General features: G+C 40.4%; 1 pseudogene; it reads right to left on the minus strand.

Moving 5' to 3' along the window:
* Positions 1 to 2053: 2053 nt before the first annotated feature.
* Positions 2054 to 24187, minus strand: part of LOC119357853 — a 96153-nt pseudogene continuing 74019 nt past the window's right edge.

The following is a 24187-nucleotide window of genomic DNA, read 5'->3' on the forward strand; positions in this document are numbered from 1 at the left end:
ACCCATTGAGCAAAGATAGGTTGTAATTGTATGGCAGTATCCGAAAACATATCTTGTGGACGGCCTAAAGCACTCATGGTATCATTATGAATGTACAAGCCAAAACTATGAAAACCTAGAAATATACATACCCAGTTAAGGTGGGATATGATTGCATCGCGGTGTCTAAGGATGCGATCTAATAGATCGTTGTATCAATTAGTTGGATCATAGTCTCTTACCATAAAAATTGCTGCATGTGCAGCAGCACCGACTATTAGAAATCCGCCAATCCACATGTGGTTTCTGAACAAGGAAAGTTGTGTACCATAGTCAGTAGCTAGGTATGGATAGGGAGGCATAGAATACATATGATGAGCTACAACAATGGTTGTAGAGCCTAGCATTGCTAGGTTAAGAGATAATTGAGCATGCCATGACGTTGTTAAGATTTCATAAAGACCCTTATGGCCTTGTCCTGTAAATGGGCCCTTGTGAGCCTCCAAAATATCTTTAAGTCCATGGCCAATACCCCAATTGGTCCTATACATATGACCTGCGATTAGGAAAAGAATAGCAATAGCTAAATGATGGTGCGCAATATCGGTCAGCTAGAGACCACCGGTTACTGGATCTAGTCCTCCGCGAAAAGTCAGAAATTCTACGTATTTGGACCAATTTAAAGTGAAAAAAGGGGTTGCTCCTTCGACAAAACTAGGATAAAGTTGAGCCAAAAGGTCCCGATTCAAGATAAATACATGAGGAAGTGGTATCTCTTTAGGATCCACCCCAGCGTCAAGAAATTTGTTAATTGTTAAAGATACATGAATTTGGTGCCCCGCCCAAGAAAGAGACCCAAGTCCTAATAATCCCGCTAAGTGGTGATTCAACATGGATTCTACATCTTGGAACCAGGCCAATTTGGGAGCGGCTTTGTGATAATGGAACCAACCAGCAAAAAACATTAACGTTGCAAAAATCAATGCACCAATTGCAGTACAATAGAGTTGTAATTCACTAGTTATTACAGATGCTCGCCAAAGCTGAAAAAAATCAGAGGTTATTTGGATTCCTCGGAAACCCCCACCTACATCACCATTCAATATTTCTTACCCTACTATAGGCCAAACTACCTGAGCACTGGGTCCAATGTGAGTAGGATCACTTAGCCTTGCTTCATAATTGGAAAAACGGGCGCCATGAAAGTACATGCCACTCAACCAAAGAAAGAAAATGGAAAGTTACCCGAAATGAGCACTAAAGACTTTTCGAGAAATCTCCTCCAAATCACCAATATGACTATCAAAATCGTGAGCATCAACATGTAGGTTCCAGATCCAAGTGGTAGTATCAGGGCCCTTAGCTAGTGTTCTTGACAAATGGCCGTGTCTGGACCATTCCTCAAAAGATGTTTTTACAGGATCCCTGTCCATAAATTTTTTTACTTCTGGTTCAAGCGAACGAATAATCATTAAGTCCTCCTCTTTCTGGACAAGACATACCAAGAGATCCGCCAACTGTCTTTTTAGTGAATCTTTGAAAGATAGATATTGTGATTAGTTCTTTTCTTTACTATCTACCATCCTTCTATTTTTTAGTTATTCAGTGGAGCAACTATATATTGAAGTCAATCCGAGGCAAGTGTTCAGGTCTATTATGGCATAAAGATTAGGTCCCTAACGGACATTGTTTATCTTGAGAAACAAATATTTCTCGACGTAAGAAAAAAATCTTTTTTATTTTCAATTTAAGAAACTAGTGTATTTTTTTGAGGGCATAAGCTCCTATCTATATCTACTTTCCTTGAGCATAATATAGGGTTTTTTATTCGATTCTAAATTCCAAGATAACTCATTAGAATTATTAATAAGATGGTCATAATATATTAGCAATATTTAGATTGCCCCCTCTTTTTATTCACTTTATTACTTCTATTCTAGACCCTATCCCTATGGTTAATTCTTATGAAATGGATATAATGAAATTCTTGATTCGATCTTATGACCTAATTTATTTGATTAATGGATCAACAACCAAACCACTCATTTTATGAAAAAGAAGGAGCATGGTCTTATTAAAATTCAAAGCGCTTCATAATCTTCAACCACTTCTGTGCTTCAATATAATTTCCCAGAGTAAGCGCTATAGCTTGCTTCCAATACTCAGCAGCTTGATCAAACCAAGCTTTCGCAATTTCCCGAATCACCCTGTAGAATGGCCTGTTCTCCTCGGTCGGAATAGGATGTTCCTTCCCTTAGAACCGTACTTGAGAGTTTCCTACCTCATACGGCTCAGAAATTGCTATCTGAATTTCCCCTATCTTAACTGAATTCGATTTATCAAAACTCAATCCAATTTGTTCTTGGGTTAAGCAGAAGAAATTAATTACCTAAGTTTCAAACCCTAATTTTTATCAATAATCAGTTTGATCTTTTGTCCCACCTTCATAAGAATGAAGCATAGATAGATATAGAGCCTTCGTTCAAATTTTCTGAAAGGTAACTATCCCGGTTTCATATATGAAATCTCTATAGAATCCTTGAAAAAGACTTTTTTCCATAAGAAAGAAAAAAGAACTTACTATCTTTGGGATCTGATACTACACCGTTGCTTAATCCCTTAGTGGATCGACTCTATTACATAAGTGGATTCCTAAATTTTGCCCCATACCATGGGATAAGTAAGCAGTTTTTTAGTTGTATCGACCCAGTCGCTCACTAATTGATCTTTATGGTGCTTGCTCTATCAATTTGAGAAACTTTATCCATAGAGTAGTAGTATAGGCCATACTTTCTTCATTTTTTGATTCTCATGAAGTGTCCTTCCTTCCTAAAGCTGATAGGGAAAAATCGTTGTTTTCACGATCCCTATGTAGAAAGCCCCTTTTCTAGTATTTACTAGAAAATTTGATCCTCTTTTTTTCTTTCTATAGTGGAGATAGTCGCTCGTAATGACAGATCATGTCCATATTATTAAAAGCTTGCGGTAAGAAGGGGTTTCGTTCTAGTGCCCGGAAATAATATTCCAAAGCCTTTGTATGCTCTTCATTGCTTGTGTGTATAAGGCCTATGTTATAGAGTATATAACTTCGATCATAGGGATCGATTTCTAGTCGCGTAGCTTCATAATAATTTTGCAAAGCTTCCACGTAATTTCCTTCGGATTGAGCCAACATCCATTACGGTCGTTCATTCTATTCAAAAAAATCTCCGTTCCAAAACCGTACATGAGGTTTTCGTCTCATACGGCTCCTCCCTTCTGTACATAATAGTACTAAGCGAAATAATCTATAGAATCAAAATAGAATTAGTCCCGTCTCATTATGAACCGAAAGGGGCTGGTATTTTTCCAAGAAATCTCTAGCCAACCTTCCCACAAGAGGTTTTTCTTAACACCAACGAATTCTATTAATGCTAGAGGAAAACGATAGCTCCAATAATTTCTTTGTTCTCAACGCCTCCTATTTAGAGGAATTAGCTACTTCAACGATCTTTGATGGTTATAGGGGTATCCAAAGTACAAACCTGATGGTTGTTTATTATCCCAACCATTCTTCCCAGCCCTGATACCGATCAGGAAAGGGGTAATTTCTAACAAAGTTTTTCTCTTGTTGATTCCTATTTCTAGGTGTAGTGCTTTTCTCCCCTATGCTTCCTATGGATACTAATAGAGTAGGATTGGCCTGTAATCCATACCATACCATATCCTATAGGTGTAACCTTTCGCTCAATACTCAAATCTACAATTGAAGTATCTGAAGCCGCATCAATCAAGGATACACGACGGAAGGAATTGTTAGTTCGCCTCACCTTCCCGAAGCGTGGGTTTGTTTGCTTTACAAATTTGGTTCTCTCTATGCCAACCCCTTCTCTTTTTGTAAGACCGAGGTATAGGTAGGGCTAAAAAAGCAAAAAAGGATTCAAATCGCACCATCTCTATAGTAAGTAAATGCCTTTTTTTCTCCTGAGGTTGTCCGAATTATTCGCAATAAAATATTGGCTACAATTGAGGAGGTCTTATCAATGAAATTTCCATTTACACGGGATCTAGGCGTAATTCCCAACCCATTCTATATAGAATTGTTTTCATTCCTTCACAAAATAACATAAAAACAAACACATTCGATTCTTATAATTATAAATAGATTGATCCATATGCTCTACTCTAAAATCCATATGCTTTAAATGGATAAGAGAGATATGGATTTTCCGCTCAGCTCAAATTGTATCCTTTTCCTTCTGCTTGGACACGAAGAGATATGAAATATTTGACTAAGACTGGATTTCATTCCACTTTCCTATTTCTGAACAACAACTTATGTTATCAACTATTTCGTGTTTTCAAAGTTATTAATTGTCTCATACCCTATTTTTGATTTCGATAGTATGGTGTAGCATATCTTATACAAATGGAATTCTAAGGTTTCTTTATTTTATTATGCAATAAGAAGAATTCTTTTGGTCGGTAAAAATTCATTATATAATCTCCCGAAAGTTGTTATCACCGTACCACAACAAAATCATGTGTTCTTGTTTCGAGCTGTTTTTCTGACAGATCTAGATCACCATGACGTCTCCAAGCGCCCCCAAGGACAAGTTTTTCGATAAGGTCATCAACCCCTACCTTGCGTAGGTGCCGCAACACCCTCAAACCATTGAGATGTGTGAGGGGGTGCTGCACATCCGCGATGTCGAAGGTCCAAAGAAGACCAGATGCATGGTGACAAGACTCGAAGCAATGGAGCAGCAAGTTTTCTAGTGTCAAGGGATGGTGGAACCTGGACTCAACGCCAATCACTTGATGATCGCGGAATTAACCAATAATCACAAGCTGGATGCCAAGAATATTGGGGAGGCCATCTTCAAGCTTCACAAGAAAATCGAGCACCTCTAAGCCCAGATCTATGACCTACAAAACCAAAAAATGTGAGTTTGGATGCAGATTTGAGGATCCCAAAGACTCGTTCATCCTTCTATGATGGTGATCCTATGCCCTGGAAGATGGATGACAAGTATACATCATCAACAACTCTATCATCTCCACCTCCGAAGAAAGAGACATAAATACATGGGTATGGGCACTCCCCTTGGCTACTGCCAAGCTTGGGGGAGGAGCCCCGGTATCGTATCACCATCACACCTTTACCTTTATCTTTCTTCTTAGTTTGATCCTTTTGGTTATATCTTTATCTAGTAGAATAAAGTTTTTAGTATGATCTAGCTTTGAGTTTTGTTTTGAGATCTATCTATGTAATCAAGTCCTTGAGTTATAAATAATAAAGAGTAGTTTTGAGTTGAGGGCTTTGCTTTCTTGCTATGATCTTGAGGGAATAAAATAAGAGAAACAGTAAAAAGAAATAAAAGGATCGTATAATGATCTTATGGAGAGTGATGGCTTCACATATAAAGAGTATGATGAATAAAAATTGTTGAGAGTTGACAAACATAGTTTTGGTCATTGTTGCAATTAATAGGAAGTAATAAAGAAAGAGAGGCTTCACATATAAATATACTATCTTGGACATCTTTCACAATTGTGAGCACTCATTAAAATATGACATGCTAAAAAGTTGATGTTGGACAAGGAAGACAACATAATGGGTTATGTTTTCTTATATCCGAATAGAAGTTATATTGTTATGGATCCCCCAACATGTTGAGCTTGCTTTTCCCTCTTATGCTAGACAAATCCTTTGCACCAAGTAGAGATACTACTTGTGCTTCCAAACATCCCTTAAACCAGTTTTGTCATAAGAGTCCACCATACCTACCTATGGATTGAGTAAGATTCTTCAAGTAAGTTGTCATCAGTGCAAGCAATAAAAATTGCTCTATAAATATGTATGATCTATTAGTGTGAAGAAAATAAGGTTTATACAAACTTGTGATATGGAAGAAATAAAAGCGACAGACTGCATAATAAAGTTCTTTATCACAAGTGACAATATAAAGTGATGTTCTTTTGCATTAAGATTTTGTGCATCCAACTATAAAAGTGCATGACAACCTCTGCTTCCCTCTGCGAAGGGCCTATCTGTTACTTTTATTTTCTACCCTTATACAAGAGTCATGGTGATCTTCACCTTTCCTTTTTATAATTTTTGTTTTTGGCAAGCACTATGTGTTGGAGAAAGATTCAGATATATATATATATATATATATATATATATATATATATATATATATATATATATATATATATATATATATATATATATATATCCACTCGGATGTAGGTTATCATACAGTATTACTGTTGACATTACCCTTGAGGTAAAAGGTTGGGAGGCAAAACTATAAGCCCCTATCTTTCTCTGTGTCCGATTGAAACTTTGAACTCAAAAGTATCGTGTGAGTGTTAGCAACTGTGAAGGATTAAATGATAGTTAAGTATGTGGATTTGCTGAAAAGCTCTTATATTGACTCTTTCTGATGTTATGATAAATTGCGATTACTTCAATGACTGAGATCATAGTTTATTAGTTTTAAATGAAGTTTCCGATTCATAATTTACCTTGTGAACGAATTGTTACTTTCGCATAAGAAATATATGACAATTTATGTTGCTGTTCTAAAGATGATCATGATGCCCTCATGTCCGTATTTTATTTTATCGACACCTCTATCTCTAAACATGTGGAGATATTTTTTGATATCGGCTTTCACTTGAGGACAAGCGAGGTCTAAGCTTGGGGGAGTTGATACATCCATTTTTCATCATGATTTTATATTGATATTTATTGCATTATGGGCTATTATTACACATTATGGCACAATACTTATGCCTTTTCTCTCTTATTTCACAAGGTTTACCCAGAGGGAGAATGCTGTCAGCTGAATTCTAGACTGGAAAAGGAGCAAATCTGAGAGACCTATTCTGCAAAAATCCAAAAGTCCTCAAACTTCATGAAGAATTATTTTGGAATATATAAAAAATATTGGGCGAAGAAAGCACCAGGGGGACCCACCAGGAAACCACAAGGGTAGGGGGCGCACCCTACCACCCTGGGCACGCCCCTACCTTGCCACCCACCTGGTAGCCCCCCCCAGTGCCCATCTTCTGCTATATGAAGGGTTTTTACCTAAAAAAATAAGGATGAAGCTTTCGGGACGAAGCGCCCCTGTCTCGAGGCGGAACATGGGCATAACCAATCTAGGGCTCCTACGGAGCTGTTCTGCCGGTTAAACTTCCCTCCCGGAGGGGGAAATCGAAGCCATCATCATCACCAACGATCCTCTCATCGAGAGGGGGCCAATCTCCATCAACATATTCACTAGCACCATCTCCTCTCAAACCCTAGTTCATCTCTTGTATTCGATCTTTGTCTCAAAACCTTAGATTGGTACCTGTGGGTTGCTAGTAGTGTTGATTACTCCTTGTAGTTGATGCTAGTTGGTTTATTCGATGGAAGATCATATGATGAGATCCTTAATGCTATTCAATACACCTCTGATTATGAACATGGATATGCTTTGTGAGTAGTTACGTTTGTTCCTCAGGACATGGGAGAAGTCTTGTTATAAGTAATCATGAGAATTTGGTATTCGTTCGATATTTTGATGAGATGTATGTTGTCTCTCCTCTAGTGGTGTTGTGTGAATGTCGAGTACATGTCACTTCACCATTGTTTGGGCCTAGGGAATGCATTGGGAAGTAATAAGTAGATGATGGGTTGCTAGAGTGACAGAAGCTTAAACCCTACTTTATGTGTTGCTTCCTAAGGGGCTGATTTGGATCCATATGTTTCATGCTATGGTTAGATTTATCTTAATTCTTCTTCAATAGTTGTGGATGCTTGCGAGAGGAGTTAATAATAAGTGAGAGGCTTGTACAAGCAAGGACAACACCCAAGCACTGGTCCACCCACATATCAAATTATCAAAGCAACGAATCGAATCATACGAGCATGATGAAAACTAGGTTGACAATAATTCCCATGTGTCCTCGAGAGCGCTTTGCTTTGTATAAGAGTTCGTCTAGGCTTGTACTTTGGTACAAAAAGGATTGGGCCACCTTGCTGCACCTTAGTTACTTTTGTTACTTGTTACCCATTGCGAATTATCTTATCACACAACTATCTATTACCGATAATTTCAGTGCTTGTAGATAATACCTTATTGAAAATCGCTTGTCATTTCCTTATGCTCCTTGTTGGGTTCTGCACTCTTATTTATCGAAAGGACTACGATAGATACTTGTGGGTCATCACGTGGCGCTCGGCGCCGACTCCAGCAGCGGCAAGCAGGCAGGAGGTGGCCGAGCGTGTGCATGCGCCCGTCGGTCACACACTGATGACCCACAAATATATGGGATCAATTGTAGCCTTTTAGATAAGTAAGAGTGTCGAACCCAAGGAGGAGCAGAAGGAAATGACAAGTGGTTTTCATCAAGGTAATGTTTGTAAGTGCTGAAATTGTAATTAGCAGAGTAGTTTGATAGCAAGATAATTTGTAACGAGCAAGTAACAATAGTAGTAACAGAAGTGCAGAAAGGTATCCCAATCCTTTTGAGGCAAAGGACAGGCCAAAATGGTATCTTATAATAAGCAAAGCGTTCTTGAGGGTACACGGGAATTTCATGTCACTTTCATCATGTTGATTCGATTCGTGTTTGCTACTTCAATAATTTGATATGTGGGTGGACCAGTGCTTAAGTGCTGTTCTTACTTGAACAAACCTCCTACTTATGATTAACCCCCTCGCAAGCATCCGCAACTACGAGAAAAGTATTAAGAATATATTCTAACCATAGCATTAAACTTTTGGATCCAATCGGTCCCTTATGGAATATCGCATAAACTAGGGTTTAAGCTTCTGTCACTCTCGCAACCCATCATCTAATTACTACTCCACAATGAATTCCTTTAGGCCCAAATATGGTGAAGTGTCATGTAGTCGACGTTCACATGACACCACTAAGGGAATCACAACATACATGCTATCAAAATATCGAACACATATCAAGTTCACATGATTACTTGCAACATGATTTCTCCGTGACCTCAAGAACAAAAGTAACTACTCATAAATGATAATCATGCTCAAGATCAGAGGGGTATTAAATAGAATATTGGATCTCAACATATAATCTTCCACCAAATAAACCATATAGTAATCAATTAGAAGATGTAATCAACACTACTAGTCACCCACAAGCACCAATCTATAGTTCCGGTACAAATATTGAACACAAGAGATGAACTAGGGTTTGAGAGGAGATGGTGCTGTTGAAGATGTTGATGGAGATTTCCCTCCCCAAGATGGGAGAGTTGTTGGTGATGATGATGATGATGATTTCCCCCTCTGGGAGGGAAGTTCCCCCGGCGGAATTGCTCCGCTGGAGGGCAAAAGTGCTCCTACCCAAGTTCCGCCTCGAGACGGCGGCGCTCTGTCCCGAAAGTCCTATCCTTATTTTTTCTAGGTCAAAATGACTTATATACCAGAAGATGGGCACCAGAGGTGGGACGAGGGGAGCACAACCCACCAGGGTGTGCTTGGGCTCCCTGGCGCGCCCAGGTGGGTTGTGCCCAGCTGGTGGGCCCCCTCTGGTACTTATTGGCTCCAATATTTCTCATATATTCCATAAAAATTCCCTGTGAAGTTTCATCTCATTTGGAGTTGCGCAGAATAGGTGGCCTGACGTAGCTTTTTCAGGTCCAGATTTCCAGCTGCCGGAATTCTTCCTCTTTGTGTGTACCTTGCATATTATGAGAGAAAAGGCATTATAATTACTCCAAAAAGCATTATTATGCATAAAACATTATAAATAACAGTAGGTAAACATGATGCAAAATGGACGTATCAACTCCCCCAAGCTTAGACCTCACTTGTCCTCAAGTGAAAACCGAAATCGAAAAACATGTCCACATGCTTAGAGAGAGAGAGGTGTCGATAAAAACAAAATACGGACATAGTAGCATCATGCGGATTATTATAACAGCAACAAACTTAAACATGAAACTTTTATCCTAGAACTTTTATCGCAGACTTCTCATGAATAAGTAACAATTCATCACACTATCAAAGTATAAAGCATAAAATTGATTAGAAACCAACAAATTATGTTCCCAGTCAACTTTGCAACTACAGTTCATCATCTTTTCAGGAAGGGTCACATATCAGATCCTTTAGGCAAGTCCACATACTCAACCATCATTTATCTTCTATGATTGCTAACACTCACTGCATACACATGAGCAAAACGTTTCAACCGGACACATAGAAAGATATGGGCTTATAGTTTCGCCTCCCAACATATTCACCTCAAGGGTGATGTCAACAATAATAAATCATGCTACCCATAATCAAATGGACATATGTGCCTAGATCTTTACTCACCACATGATGCTTGCCAAAGGAGAAAAATAGAAGGAAAATAAAGAAGAACTTTGAATCTTGCATAAAAGTAAATACATGAAAGTAAAAGATAGGCCCTTCACAGAGGGAAGCAGAGGTTCCCATGTGCTTATTTGTTTGTATGGTCAACCCCTAAATGCAAGGGAACGCCACGTTATATTGCCCCTTGTGATGACAACCCTTATTATGCAGTCTGTCACTTTTATTTCTTTACCATCACAAGTTCGTACAACGCTCAATTTTCTCTTACACTAAATGATCTTACACTTTTAGAAGCAATTTTTATTGCCTTATTTCACCGATGACAACTTACTTGAAGGATCTTACTCAATCCATAGGTAGGTCTGGTGGACTCTTGAAAATCAGATTTGGGTTTAAAGGTTTTTGGATGCACAAGTAGTATCTCTACTTAGTGCGGAATTTTTGGCTAGCAAAGATAGGGGGCAAGCACCACATTTGAAGGATCTATGACAATATAACTTCTATGTGAATATGAAGAAACATAAATCATTAAGTTGTCTTCCTTGTCCAACGTCAACAATTTTGGCATATAATATTTTGATGGGGGCTCACAATCACAAAAGATTTCCATGATAGTGTATTTATATGTGAATCTTCTCTTCCCATTAGTTCTTTCATGAGTTGCATCATTGACCAATGCCATGTTTGTCAATCTCTAATAAAATTTTGTACTTATACTTTTCCTTATGTGGTGTCACCACCTACCATATGATTAGCATATGATCTTTTCATTTATTTCCTTTCCTTTTATTGAAACATGAAAGTAAAGAGCAAAACTCAAACTAAACTTTATTATATATCTCACACATGATTACAAGGATAGATCACTAAGCAAGCTCTCAAAAAGAAAGGATCGAACTAAACTTTTATTCATCTAAAGCAGAAGATCGAACTAAAATAAGTAAAGGCAAAAGATAGTGGGGGTGAGATGATACCGAGGCACCTCCCCCAAGCTTGGCGGAAGCCAAGGGGAGTGCCCATACCCGACACTCAATTTTCTTTTGGCGATGAAGAAGGAGGTGGTGATGAAGTGGAGGGTTTGTCCTTCTTCTTCAGCTTACACTTGAGGATGCAATTTTCCTCCTTCAATTCACCGATCTCCCACTCGAGCTCCAGTACCTTCTTGCATAAATCTTGCTTATTTTCCTGCAAAAGGCGGAAGGGTATAAACTGAATATTAGGCCTATTTGCTTTGTTGGGGAGGCTTGACTTCTTGAATTCCACATGCATGTCCCCAGGTTGAGGCAACGGGGCTTCGTCCTCGTCTGAGCTCGTCTCCTCCTTCTCCCTGGGATAATAGTCTTCCTCTTCCTCCGAAGTCCAGCCATAATGCTCCACATCCCCATAAGACTTGGGGCTTGCAATAAAATCAGCAACATAGCTCTCACCCTCAGAGTCTTGGGATGGCATATTTTCAGATCTATCAGGAAAACAGCAAGAAAAGAAAACAGAAGATTTTTCCATGTTACGGTGGTCAATAGGTTTGGGGGGGATATAAATATTTTTTATCTTGGGAAACAAGCAAACGGAAGAAAAACCGAGTCCATAAGGTATGCCCACTTGGGCGGACACCTTGGTGTCTTGAGCCCACCAGGGCGACTTTCCAGGTAGTTTCTTATTTTCCTAATTTTCTAAATATTCCAAAACTGACAAATTTTTTTTGCGGATTTTTCAGAGTCCGTTTACTTACCGTATCATGTACCTCCGCTTTTTCAAGATTCTGGAGTGTTCCGGAAGGTCTCTTTTATGTGTTCTTCCAGTGTCATAGTTTGGATAATATTACTTTCAACATTAATGGGCGTACCTGAGATATAATGCTTTATTCGTTGCCCATTAACAACCTTCAGGTTAGTACCTTCGGCATTATTTATTTTGATAGCTCCAGACCGGTAAACCTCCTCGATAACATAGGGTCCTTCCCATTTGGAGAGGAGTTTTCCTGCAAAGAATCTAAAACAAGAGTTGTACAAAAGAACATATTCTCCTACCTTGAACTCACGCTTTTGGATTCATTTATCATGCCATCTTTTAACTTTTTCTTTAAACAACTTGGCATTTTCATAAGCTTGGGTTCTCCATTCATCTAATGAGCTAATATCAAATAACCTCTTTTCACCGGCAAGTTTGAAATCATAGTTGAGTTCTTTAATTGCCCAATATGCTTTATGTTCTAACTCAAGAGGCAAATGACAAGCTTTTCCATAAACCATTTTATAAGGAGATATACCCATAGGATTTTTATATGTTGTTCTATAAGCCCAAAGTGCATCATCTAATTTCTTAGACCAATTCTTCCAGGACCTATTGACAGTATTTTGCAAAATTAATTTTATTTCTCTATTGCTAAGTTCAACTTGACAACTAGACTGAGGATGATAGGGTGATACATTTCTATGGTTAACATTATACTTATCAAGCATTTTACGGAAAGCACCATGAATAGTGAGAACAACCATCATTCATTAAATATCTAGGGACTCCAAACCTTGGGAAAATAACTTCCTTAAGCATTTTAATAGAGGTGTTGTGATCAGCACTAGTAGTTGGAATAGCTTCTACCCACTTAGTAACATAATCAACAGCAACAAAAATATGTGTATACCCATTAGAGGAAGGAAAAGGTCCCATGTAATCAAAACCCCAAACATCAAATGATTCAACAGCAAGTGAATAATTCATAGGCATTTCTTTACGCTTACCGCTATTACCTATTCTTTGACAATTCATCACAAGATGAGACAAACTTACGAGCATCCTTGAAGAGAGTAGGCCAATAAACCCAGATTGCAATACCTTGCGAGCAGTTCTGTCTCCCGCATGATGTCCTCCATATGCTTCGGTGTGAAATTTCCATAGGATTTGTCCTTGTTCATGCTCGGGTACACAACGTCTAATAATACCATCTACTCCTTCTTTATAAAGATGTGCGTCATCCCAAAAGTAATGTCTTAAATCGTAGAAGAATTTTTTTCCTTTGTTGGTATGTAAAGCTAGGTGGTAAATATTTAGCAACAATGTAATTAGATTAATTAGCATACCAAGGAGTGTTATGAGAAACATTTATTACAGCTAACTGCTCAACAGGAAAGCTATCATCAATAGGTAGTGGGTCATCAAGGACATTTTCAAGCCTAGACAAGTTATCAGCTACGGGGTTCTCTGCTCCTTTTCTACCAGTGATGTATAAATCAAATTCTTGTAACAAGAGAACCCATCGAATAAGTCTAGGTTTAGCATCTTTCTTTTCCATAAGTTATTTAATAGCAGCATGGTCGGTGTGAACGATAACCTTAGAGTCAACAATGTAAGATCTAAATTTATCACAAGCAAACACCACTGCTAGAAATTATTTTCAGTAGTAGCATAATTTCGTTGTGCACTGTCTAGAGTTTTACTAGCATAATGAATAATATTTAGTTTCTTATCAACTCTTTGTCCTAGAAACAACATCACACATAATTTCAAAAGGTAAGTTCCAGTCAGGTTGTTGAACAATAGGTGCAGAAATTAAGGCTTTCTTGAGTGTTTCAAAGGCTTCTAAACAATCATCATCAAAAACAAAAGGAACATCCTTTTGCAAAAGATTTGTAAGAGGCCTAGAAATTTTAGAAAAGTCTTTGATAAATCTCCTATAGAAACCAGCATGACCTAAGAAACTATGAATACCTTTGATATCTTTAGGACATGGCGTTTTCTCAATTGCATCAACCTTAGCTTTGACCACCTCAATACCTCTTTCGGAAATTTTATGGTCCCAAACAATACCTTCATTAACCATAAAGTGGCACTTCTCCCAGTTTAAGACAAGATTTGTTTGCTCACATCTCTGCAAAACTTGACTAAGATTGCTTAAACAATCATCAAAAGACTTCCCATAAACAGAAAAGTCATCCATGAAAAGCTAAAAGGATCGAGAAGAGGTGTCTAGAGGGGGGGGGGTGATTAGACACTAAGTGCCAAAAGTTGCAGTTTTTAATATTCTTAAGTTTAAGTGGAGTTTAAGCACAAGTTTAACAAACACAATACATATCAAGCAAGCATGCAATGAGTATATGAGCAGCGGAAAGTAAAGCATGCAACTGGCAAGAATGTAAAGAGAAGGGTTTGGAGTATTCAAACGCAATTGGAGACACGGATGTTTTTGTCGTGGTTCTGATAGGTGGTGCTATCATACATCCACGTTGATGGAGACTTCAACCCACGGAGGGTAACGGTTGCGCGAGTCCACGGAGGGCTCCACCCACGAAGGGTCCACGAAGAAGCAACCTTGTCTATTCCATCACGGCCGTCGCACACGAAGGACTTGCCTCACTAGCGGTAGATCTTCACGAAGTAGGCGATCTCCTTGCCCTTACAAACTGCTTGGTTCAACTCCACAATCTTGTTGGAGGCTCCCAAGTGACACCTAGCCAATCTAGGATACACCACTCTCGAAGAAGTAACAAATGGTGTGTTGATGATGAACTCCTTGCTCTTGTGCTTCAAATGATAGTCTCCCCAACACTCAACTCTCTCTCACAGGATTTGGATTTGGTGGAAAGAAGATTTGAGTGGAAAGCAACTTGGGGAAGGCTAGAGATCAAGATTCATATGGTTGGAATGGAATATGTTGACCTCAACACAAGTGTAGGTGGTTCTCTCTCAGAAAATGTGTATTGGAAGTGTAGGTATGTTCTGATGGCTCTCTCCAGGAATGAAGAGTGGGTGGAGGGGTATATATAGCCTCCACACAAAATCTAACCGTTACACACAATTTGCCAAACTCGGTGGGACCAAATGATTAAACTCGGTCGGACTGATTCAGCAAACCTAGTGATCGTTAGGATTTTCGGTGGGACTGAGATGCAACTCGGTAGGACCGATATGGTTAGGGTTAGGGCATAACGTAATCTCGGTGTGACCGATTACACAAACTCGGTGGGACCGATTTTGGTAATAAGCTAACCAGAGGGTTTGCATTGTAATCTCGGTAGTACCGATTGCTCAAACTCGGTGAGACCGATTTTGGTAATGGACATACACAGAGAGATTACAATCCCATCTCGGTGAGACCAAGATCCCTATCGGTGAAACCGATTTGCTAGGGTTTGTGGTAGTGGATATGACATCTGAAACTCGGTGGCGCCGGATAGATAGAATCGGTGGGGCCGAGTTTGACTTTTGGTTTAGGTCATATGTGGATGTGGGAAGGTAGTTGAGGGTTTTGGAGCATATCACTAAGCACTTTGAGCAAGCAAGCCATTAAGCAACACCTCATCCCCTCTTGATAGTATTGGCTTTTCCTATAGACTCAATGTGATCTTGGATCACTAAAATAGAAAATGTAGAGTCTTGATCTTGAAGCTTGAGCCAATCCATGCCACTCCATTGTTGAACTTATCTGAAACATACTAGGTAAAAGTGTTAGTCCAACAAGAGATATGTTGACATTAATTACCAAAACCACCCAGGGAGCACTTGTGCTTTCAATCTCCCCCTTTTTGGTAATTGATGACAACATACATCAAAGCTTTAGATAAAGATATAGAGAATATCAAGTAAAGCTTTGGAAAGACATGTAACATGCATAGGCTCCCCCTACATGTATGCAATCATGTGAATATTGAATATAGGAGCATGTGAATGCGTAAACATGACAGAGTAAGCAATGTGTTACATGTATCTTGGCTATATGCATTAGAGCAAATGATGTGAATGTGAGAAATGTACCTTCATGCTCATGAGTCCTTCTTGCAAACAGTATGTACATCAGCAAGAACTTCTCATTCACATGACTGTGATGCATATACTTACCTTGTGGTCTTGAGTTGGCTTAGGATGGGATGAACCTGCGCAAACAAGGTTAAATAACACAGATACACCTACTGACCAGAGCAAGCAAGATAAACCACAAGAGAACCAAGACTGGGATGACACGTAGAGTGAGTACTAAGTACCACATTGGATATAGACATGTCCCCAAAGGTAAAGATATGCAATAAAATCAGAGATTTCCTTCCCTTAGATGTCTTGCTCCCACTGAATCTCCATGGGATATTGGGAGAAGATAGGGAACAAAAAATCAGAGCAACAAAAAAGGAAACAACAGAGTTTGAGCTAAAGCAAGCAACCAAACATGTCTTTCCCCTCTTAAAGACATGTGACATCTCTCCTCTTGAACACCAAGCATCTGGGGTCTTTGATGATTTTACTTTCTCCTAGTTGAGAAACTCTCTCCCCCTGAGTATTCTCTTTTTCTCCCCCTATAGGAAGGATTAAGCTTTGATGTGATCTCTCTCTCCCCCTTTGACATCAATTTCCAAGAAGGGCTCTTCTGGAAATGTGATACAAATGGGTTGGTCCTCGAGTCACAGAGCAAAGCAACATGTCTAATATGATGCTGGTAGAGGACAAGAATCATTGAGTGGAGCTGGAGCAAACAGAAATCAGGAATAAGTGGCAAGTTGGTTTTCCTGTGATGGAATCGGTGACTTCGAGTTGTGTGCTTCGGTTGCACCGAAAGATTTCGGTTGGGCCAAAGAGAACAAACCGGTGTGACCGAGTTCATCAGAGTGAAACCACTTGTCACCTCAGCTCACTAGACAAGTAAGATCTCACAAGGATATGCAAGGAATTTACTGAAAGATTTGCAATGAATTGGATGCAGAAAATGCAGAACAAAAAGGAAAGAAAAGAAACTAAAAGTTCTAGATGAAGTTTTTTTTGAAAGGGGAAACAAATATGCAAATGCAAAAGCACGGAGAAACACTAGAGAACTTCATCTAGAAATGGTCGGTGACAAAGTCACCTATGTTAGAGTATATTGACTTAGGAGTCAAGTGAGAGCACTTGATCATAGGTCATACTCATCGTTTAAGCTCAAAATGGGGTTACCATTTTTCGTTTAAGCATCTTGATGTATTCACATCTTGTCGAGTTTCTTTGGCTCATGACTTCGAGTAAAGCTTCTCTAAGATGGAATAACATACCTTGGGTGGTGGTGTTGATCTTGATCATGTAGTTGAACTTGTGTGGGTTGCTCAAGGTTGATGTAGTTCATCAAGAGTTGGGAGCACCACTTGGAGTTTGAGTTCATCTACCTACATGGGTTAGCTTTGCAAGGAAGAGCACTTGTGTATCCAAAATGACAATCATGAGACTCAACATAGAATTTGCCAAAGGATATGTTTGAATGGTTTCGTGCTTCCTTGTCTTCAACCACCATTGTGTAGAGACTTGGTGATGTAGAAATTGCTCAAGATGTGAGTGTGTGGCAATCTCATAAATTTAGATTCATCCAAGTACCTACACGGGTTAGATACCATGCAAGGTACAAATATATCCAAGACATATGAATAGTATCATAAGAGAAATATCGAGGATTAGTCATAGGCTCATGCCCCGCATGTATCAAATGGAGTTCCTACTCCAAGTTTGAAGCATCAATGATGTTCAATTCACCTCTCAACCTGCAAAACACTTTCTCATCAAGTGGTTTAGCGAATATATCCGCCAATTGCTTATCGGTGCGAACATGCTTAAGGTTAATGTCCCCTTTTGCAACATGATCTTGAATGAACTGATGACGAACTTCAATATGCTTAGTTCGAGAATGTTGCACGGAATTGTGAGCAATCTTAATAGAACTTTCATTGTCATATAGCAATGGAACATGTTTCACATATATCCCATAATCTTTAAGAGTTTGGGTCATCCAAAGTAATTGAGCACAACATGAACCAGCGGCAATGTATTCCGCTTCGGCGGTGGATAAGGATACCGAGTTTTGTTTCTTGGAAGACCAAGACACAAGAGATCTACCAAGGAATTGACAAGTACCCGAAGTGGATTTTCTATCAACCTTGTCTCCGGCATAGTCCGAATCAGAGTAGCCAACAAGATCAAAAGAGGACCTCTTGGGATACCAAATGCCAAAATTTGGTGTATGGATTAGGTATCTCACTATCCTTTTCACAGCCTTAAGATGACACTCTTTAGGAGCAGCTTGATATCGTGCACACATGCACACACTTAGCATAATATCGGGACGAGAGGCACATAGATATAACAATGAACCAATCATAGAGCGATAAACCTTTTGATCAACCGGTTCACCATCTTTGGTCAAATCAAGATGTCCACTAGTAGGCATGGGTGTAGTCATACCTTTGCATTCTTGCATATTGAACTTCTTGAATAAGTCCTTGGTGTACTTCGTTTGAGAGACAAAGGTACCTTCCTTAGTTTGCTTGATTTGCAAACCGAGAAATAATTTGAGTTCACTCATCATAGACATCTCAAACTTCTCCGACATTAGCTTTCCAAACTTCTCACTAAAATGAGGGTTAGTTGAACCAAATATGATATCATCAACATAAATTTGGCACACAAATAGTTCTCCATTAACCCTTTTAGTAAAAAGAGTAGAATCAATTTTACCAATTTCAAAGCCTTTTTCAATAAGGAACTTGGTCAAGCATTTATACCATGCTCTAGGAGCTTGTTTAAGACCATAAAGGGCTTTGTGAAGTTTGTAAACATGATTAGGTTTCTTAGGATTGACGAAGCCGGGAGGTTGCTTAACATAAACTTCTTCCTCAATTTTTCCATTTAGAAAAGCACTTTTAATGTCCATTTGGTACAAGGTGATATCATGGTGATTAGCATAAGCAAGTAAGATGCGAATGGACTCAAGTCCAGCAACGGGAGCATATGTCTCACCATAGTCCATACCTTCAACTTGTGTGTAGCCTTGGGCGACGAGACGTGCTTTGTTGCGAACCACTTGTCCATCTTCATCTTGCTTGTTGCGAAACACCCATTTGGTACCAATGATGTTGTGGTTGTTGTCGGGCTTCTCGACCAATGTCCACACTTGATTTCTCTCAAAGTTGTGTAGCTCTTCATGCATAGCGTTTATCCAGTCCGGATCCTCCAATGCTTCTTCAACCTTCATATGTTCAACGCTAGATATGAATGAGTAATGTTCACAAAAGTTAGATAAACGAGTTTTAGAGCGAGTGATTCTTCCGGTTTGGATATCATTGTAGATTTGCTCGACGGGATGATCCTTAGCAATTCTTGCTCGAACTCGTGAAAGCTTTTGCTTGGGTCGGGGTGGAACATCCTCTTCATCTTGTGCTTCTTCTTGGCCTTCTTCATTGTTGACGTTGTCGTTCTCTTGTCATGGTGGAGAAGGAGGTTGTTGATGATCATCTTGGTGCGCTTCCTCGTTTTCTTCATTTTGGCGTGTCCCACTTGTGGATGCTTCCGTATCAACTCTTGGTTCACCTTGTCGTGAGGTAGAAGCTTCCACTTGGACGGATGAGGTACTCTCCTTCACTTCTGTTGGATGAATCTTGCCAATGGACAAGTCTTGAATTGCTTCCGAAGGGTCTTTATCTCCTACATCAATTGGCAATTGCTCTAATTGCGAGCCGTTAGATTCATCAAACTTCACATCTACTGTCTCTTCAACCTTTCGGGTGAAATTGTTGTAGACACGGTAAGTGTGAGAGTTTGAGCCATAACCAAGTAGGAAACCTTCATGAGATTTAGGAGCAAATTTAGAATGACGATGCTTATCAAAAATGTAGCACTTTGAGCCGAATACTCGAAAGTATCCAACTTGGGGTTTGTTACCGGTGATGAGCTCGTATGCCGTCTTGCCGAGTAGCTTGCGAAGATACAAGTGATTTGTTGCATGACAAGCTGTCTCAACCGCTTCCGCCCAAAAGTGCTTTGGCGTTTTGTACTCATCAAGCATCGTTCTTGCCATCTCGATAAGAGTCCGGTTCTTCCTTTCAACAACTCCATTTGTTGAGGTGTGTACGTAGCCGAGAACTCGTGTGAAATCCCTTCTTCGTCAAGAAAGGTGTCCACATTTGCGTTCTTGAACTCCGTTCCGTCGTCGCTCCGAACCTTCTTGATCTTCACGTCAAACTGATTTTGGGCCTTCCTAGCGAAGTTTTTGAAGATCTTTTGGACCTGCGATTTGTCATCAAGAAAGAACACCCACGTAAATCTTGAAAAATCATCAACTATGACTAGACCAAATGAGTTACCACCGAGACTCTTGTGGGCATTTGGACCAAAGAGATCCATGTGAAGTAGCTCGAGTGGTCTTCTTATGGTCATGATGTTCTTCGCGCGGTGACTTCCTCCAACTTGTTTCCCTGCTTGACAAGCACTACAAAGTCTATCCTTGTCAAATATGACATATTTTATTCCAAGGATATGATCACCTTTAATAAGCTTATCAAGATTTCGCATACCAACATGACCTAGTCTTCTATGCCACAACCAGCCTTTAGAAGATTTGGTAATTAAGCAAGTTCTAGGTTGAGCCTTTTTAGTGAAATCAACAATGTAAAGATCTCCTCTACGTATACCGGTAAAGACCATTTTATGATTGTCTCTACGAAACACTTGGCAATCTACTTCGGTGAATAAGACATTGAAACCGAAATCCGCAAGTCTAGAAACTGAAAGTAAATTGTATCCAAGGGATTCAACGAGCATGACATTTTGTATGGAGCTATCATGTGAGATGGCCACCTTACCAAGACCAACCACCTTACCCTTTGAATTATCACCAAAAGTGACATATTTTCGAGGGCCGTCGTTTTCAGCAAGCTCACGGAACATATCTTTATCTCCGGTCATATGATCAGTACATCCACTATCAAGGACCCATTCCTTTCCTCCAGCCATGTAGCCGCAAAGATTTGCCATAAGACCAAAATGCCTCATTGCATCATCAAGATCATAGTCACTATCATCATCTTCATCATAGTATCCATGTTCAACATCATTTTGTGATTGATCAATTCCTAGAGAGGGTAATTCATTAGATAAATGATCATCACAATGGTTACCTTTATGAATTCTAATAGCTTCGGATATGATATCGCTAATGATTCCAACATTTCCTTTAGCACGCATGAGATTGGTAAGCTCAAATAGACAATCACCAAAGCTAGGATCACTAGAGTTCATCTTACTCAAGGCAATAGACTTATGGAGAATTTCGTCTAACTTTTTCAAGGAATAATCTGGAAATCGTTCCTCAAGAAATCTCCATATGGTGTAGGCACACTTGAGAGTAGGCAAACATCTAATCAAGTTTCTAGGCAAGCCTCTAATGATGAGCTCAACAGTTCTAAGATTGTGAATCATGTCAATATCTTCATCGAGGGTAGGGTGCAAACAATCAACATGAGGTGCACAAGGGCTAGTAATGTACTTGTTCAAATGATATTCATTGAAAATCTCAAGCATTCCATTTTTCCACTCATGAAAATACTCTCCATCAAGAATAGGCGCTCTATGTCTAAGACTCCCCAAAGTAGACACATCCATCTTCCTCCAATGGTGTTTAAACCAAGGCAATGGAGACCAAAGCTCTGATACCAATTGAAAGGATCGAGAAGAGGTGTCTAGAGGGGGGGGGGGGGTAATTAGACACTAAGTGCCAAAAGTTACAGTTTTTAATATTCTTAAGTTTAAGTGGAGTTTAAGCACAAGTTTAACAAACACAATACATATCAAGCAAGCATGCAATGAGTATATGAGCAGCGGAAAGTAAAGCATGCAACTTGCAAGAATGTAAAGAGAAGGGTTTGGAGTATTCAAATGCAATTGGAGAAACAGATGTTTTTGTCGTGGTTCCGATAGGTGGTGCAATCGTACATCCACGTTGATGGAGACTTCAACCCACGGAGGGTAACGGTTGCGCGAGTCCACGGAGGGCTCCACCCACGAAGGGTCCACGAAGAAGCAACCTTGTCTATTCCATCACGGCCTTCACCCACGAAGGACTTGCCTCACTAGCGGTAGATCTTCACGAAGTAGGCGATCTCCTTGCCCTTACAAACTCCTTGGTTCAACACCACAATCTTGTTAGAGGCTCCCAAGTGACACCTAGCCAATCTAGGAGACACCAGTCTCCAAGAAGTAACAAATGGTGTGTTGATGATGAACTCCTTGCTCTTGTGCTTCAAATGATAGTCTCCCCAACACTCAACTCTCTCTCACATGATTTGGATTTGGTGGAAAGAAGATTTGAGTGGAAAGCAACTTGGGGAAGGCTAGATGATGCGGAGCATCCTGCGGACATCACCATGTCAAGAGTCCATTTGGCAAGTGACACGTTCGACATCCACTTCACATACAGAAAGGTGAATCATCTCCTTTACGCGTGTTCACTTGAACCCTTTGAGGATGGTATACTACTTGACACTCCACTCGTGTGCATGCATAGGTATTGTCGGAACACTATGGACGACGAGGAGGAGTGCGAGCGCAAGTGTACAACTACACCATCCGCGATGGAAGCTTAGAAATGAAGACGCAAGAAGAAGAGCTGCCAAAGAAGCTCCAGCGAGCGGACGTCCGTACGACACCGGACGACCGGCCCCTCTCAGAGAGCGGACGTCCGGCCCCCACCGGACGACCGGCACATCTACACCCGAGCCAAATCAGTGGAAGACCGGCGACACCGGACGACCGGCGACCGGATGACCGCCAGCTACCGGACGTCCGGTGCCACCTCAACCGAGCCAAAGTGAGCGGAAGTCCGGCGACTACCGGACGTCCGGAAGCCCACGAGCCACCGACCGACCGGTCCGCAGCGGACGTCCGGTACCTGTCTGCGTAAAGAGATCGGGCCCAAGGCCCATCTATCCCTCTCCCACATACCCCTTCGTGGACCTAGACTATATATACTCCTCCACCTCCTCCTTTCTAGGGTAGCGTTGTGATAGCTCATTTGAGAGATAGAGCTACGCTCATCCATTACGAATCTACTCCACGAGAGAGACCGCGGCCCCTCTACGGAGAAGATCCCCTTGGATTCAAGACCCCCTCTTGGGTGGCCCCATCAAGACCTCCTCACGGAGAAGAACCCGGTTACCGTTTGTATCGTCCGTTGTTGACTTTGGATCAATGTATCTTCCTTTGTGTTCATCCATCTAGCGCATGTGTGATCTATTTCTTGTTGGTTGAGTGTTTCTCTTGTGTTTCCCCTCATTCTCCCCCTCGTGTTCTTCGTGTTCCTCGTAGGGATCCGCTCCTTTCGTGAAAGATCGGCCATCTAGGGTTCCACCCTACATCATCTTGGTATCTAGAGCCAGGTTGATCATGATTTCAGAGCCTCCCCCACCGTTTTCTAGCCTTCTTTTGCTTGATTTCGTCCTAAATTTGAAAATCCCCACCAAAAATAGCCCCAATTTTTTTTGATTTGTTGGTTTGATGATGTTTAGTTGATTTTGATCCATGGATTTGCTTGGTTTCAAGTGGATCTAGCATTTCCCTAATTTTCCCCACTTTCCATCCACGAAATCTCATCGATTTTGACCCCAAAATCCCCAAATTCCGCCCAAAATCACGTCCCGGATCTGAAATCTCGCGTTGACCCCGACCATCGGACGACCGTCACTTTACCAGACGTCTGGAGCCCCTGGAACGACCAGACGTCCGTCATCCACCGGATGACCGGAACCCCTAACCCGGATGGAAATTAGCGGATTTCCGAGCTCACCGGACGTCCGGCCACCGGACATCCGTCCATTTTCGGACGTCCGCTACCTGTAAAAACTGACTTCGGCTGATTTTTGTTTCGGCCATAACTAATTCATCCGAACTCCGATTTTGACGTTCTTTAGCTCGTTTTGAAGGTCTTGACATCCTCCTTCCCACAAAAATACCACCAAAATCATTTGACTCCATCAAAGTTTTGGAACTTTGGCATCTTTGCCTAGGGCTTACACCACATCATCCGCTACACCACCACCGACTTCTGCAACCTAACCAATTTTGTTCCCCATCGCATTAGTGGTTGCTTGAGGAGTGAT

The sequence above is a fragment of the Triticum dicoccoides genome, chromosome 2A, assembly GCF_002162155.2.
Source record: "Triticum dicoccoides isolate Atlit2015 ecotype Zavitan chromosome 2A, WEW_v2.0, whole genome shotgun sequence".
Lineage (NCBI taxonomy): Eukaryota > Viridiplantae > Streptophyta > Magnoliopsida > Poales > Poaceae > Triticum > Triticum dicoccoides.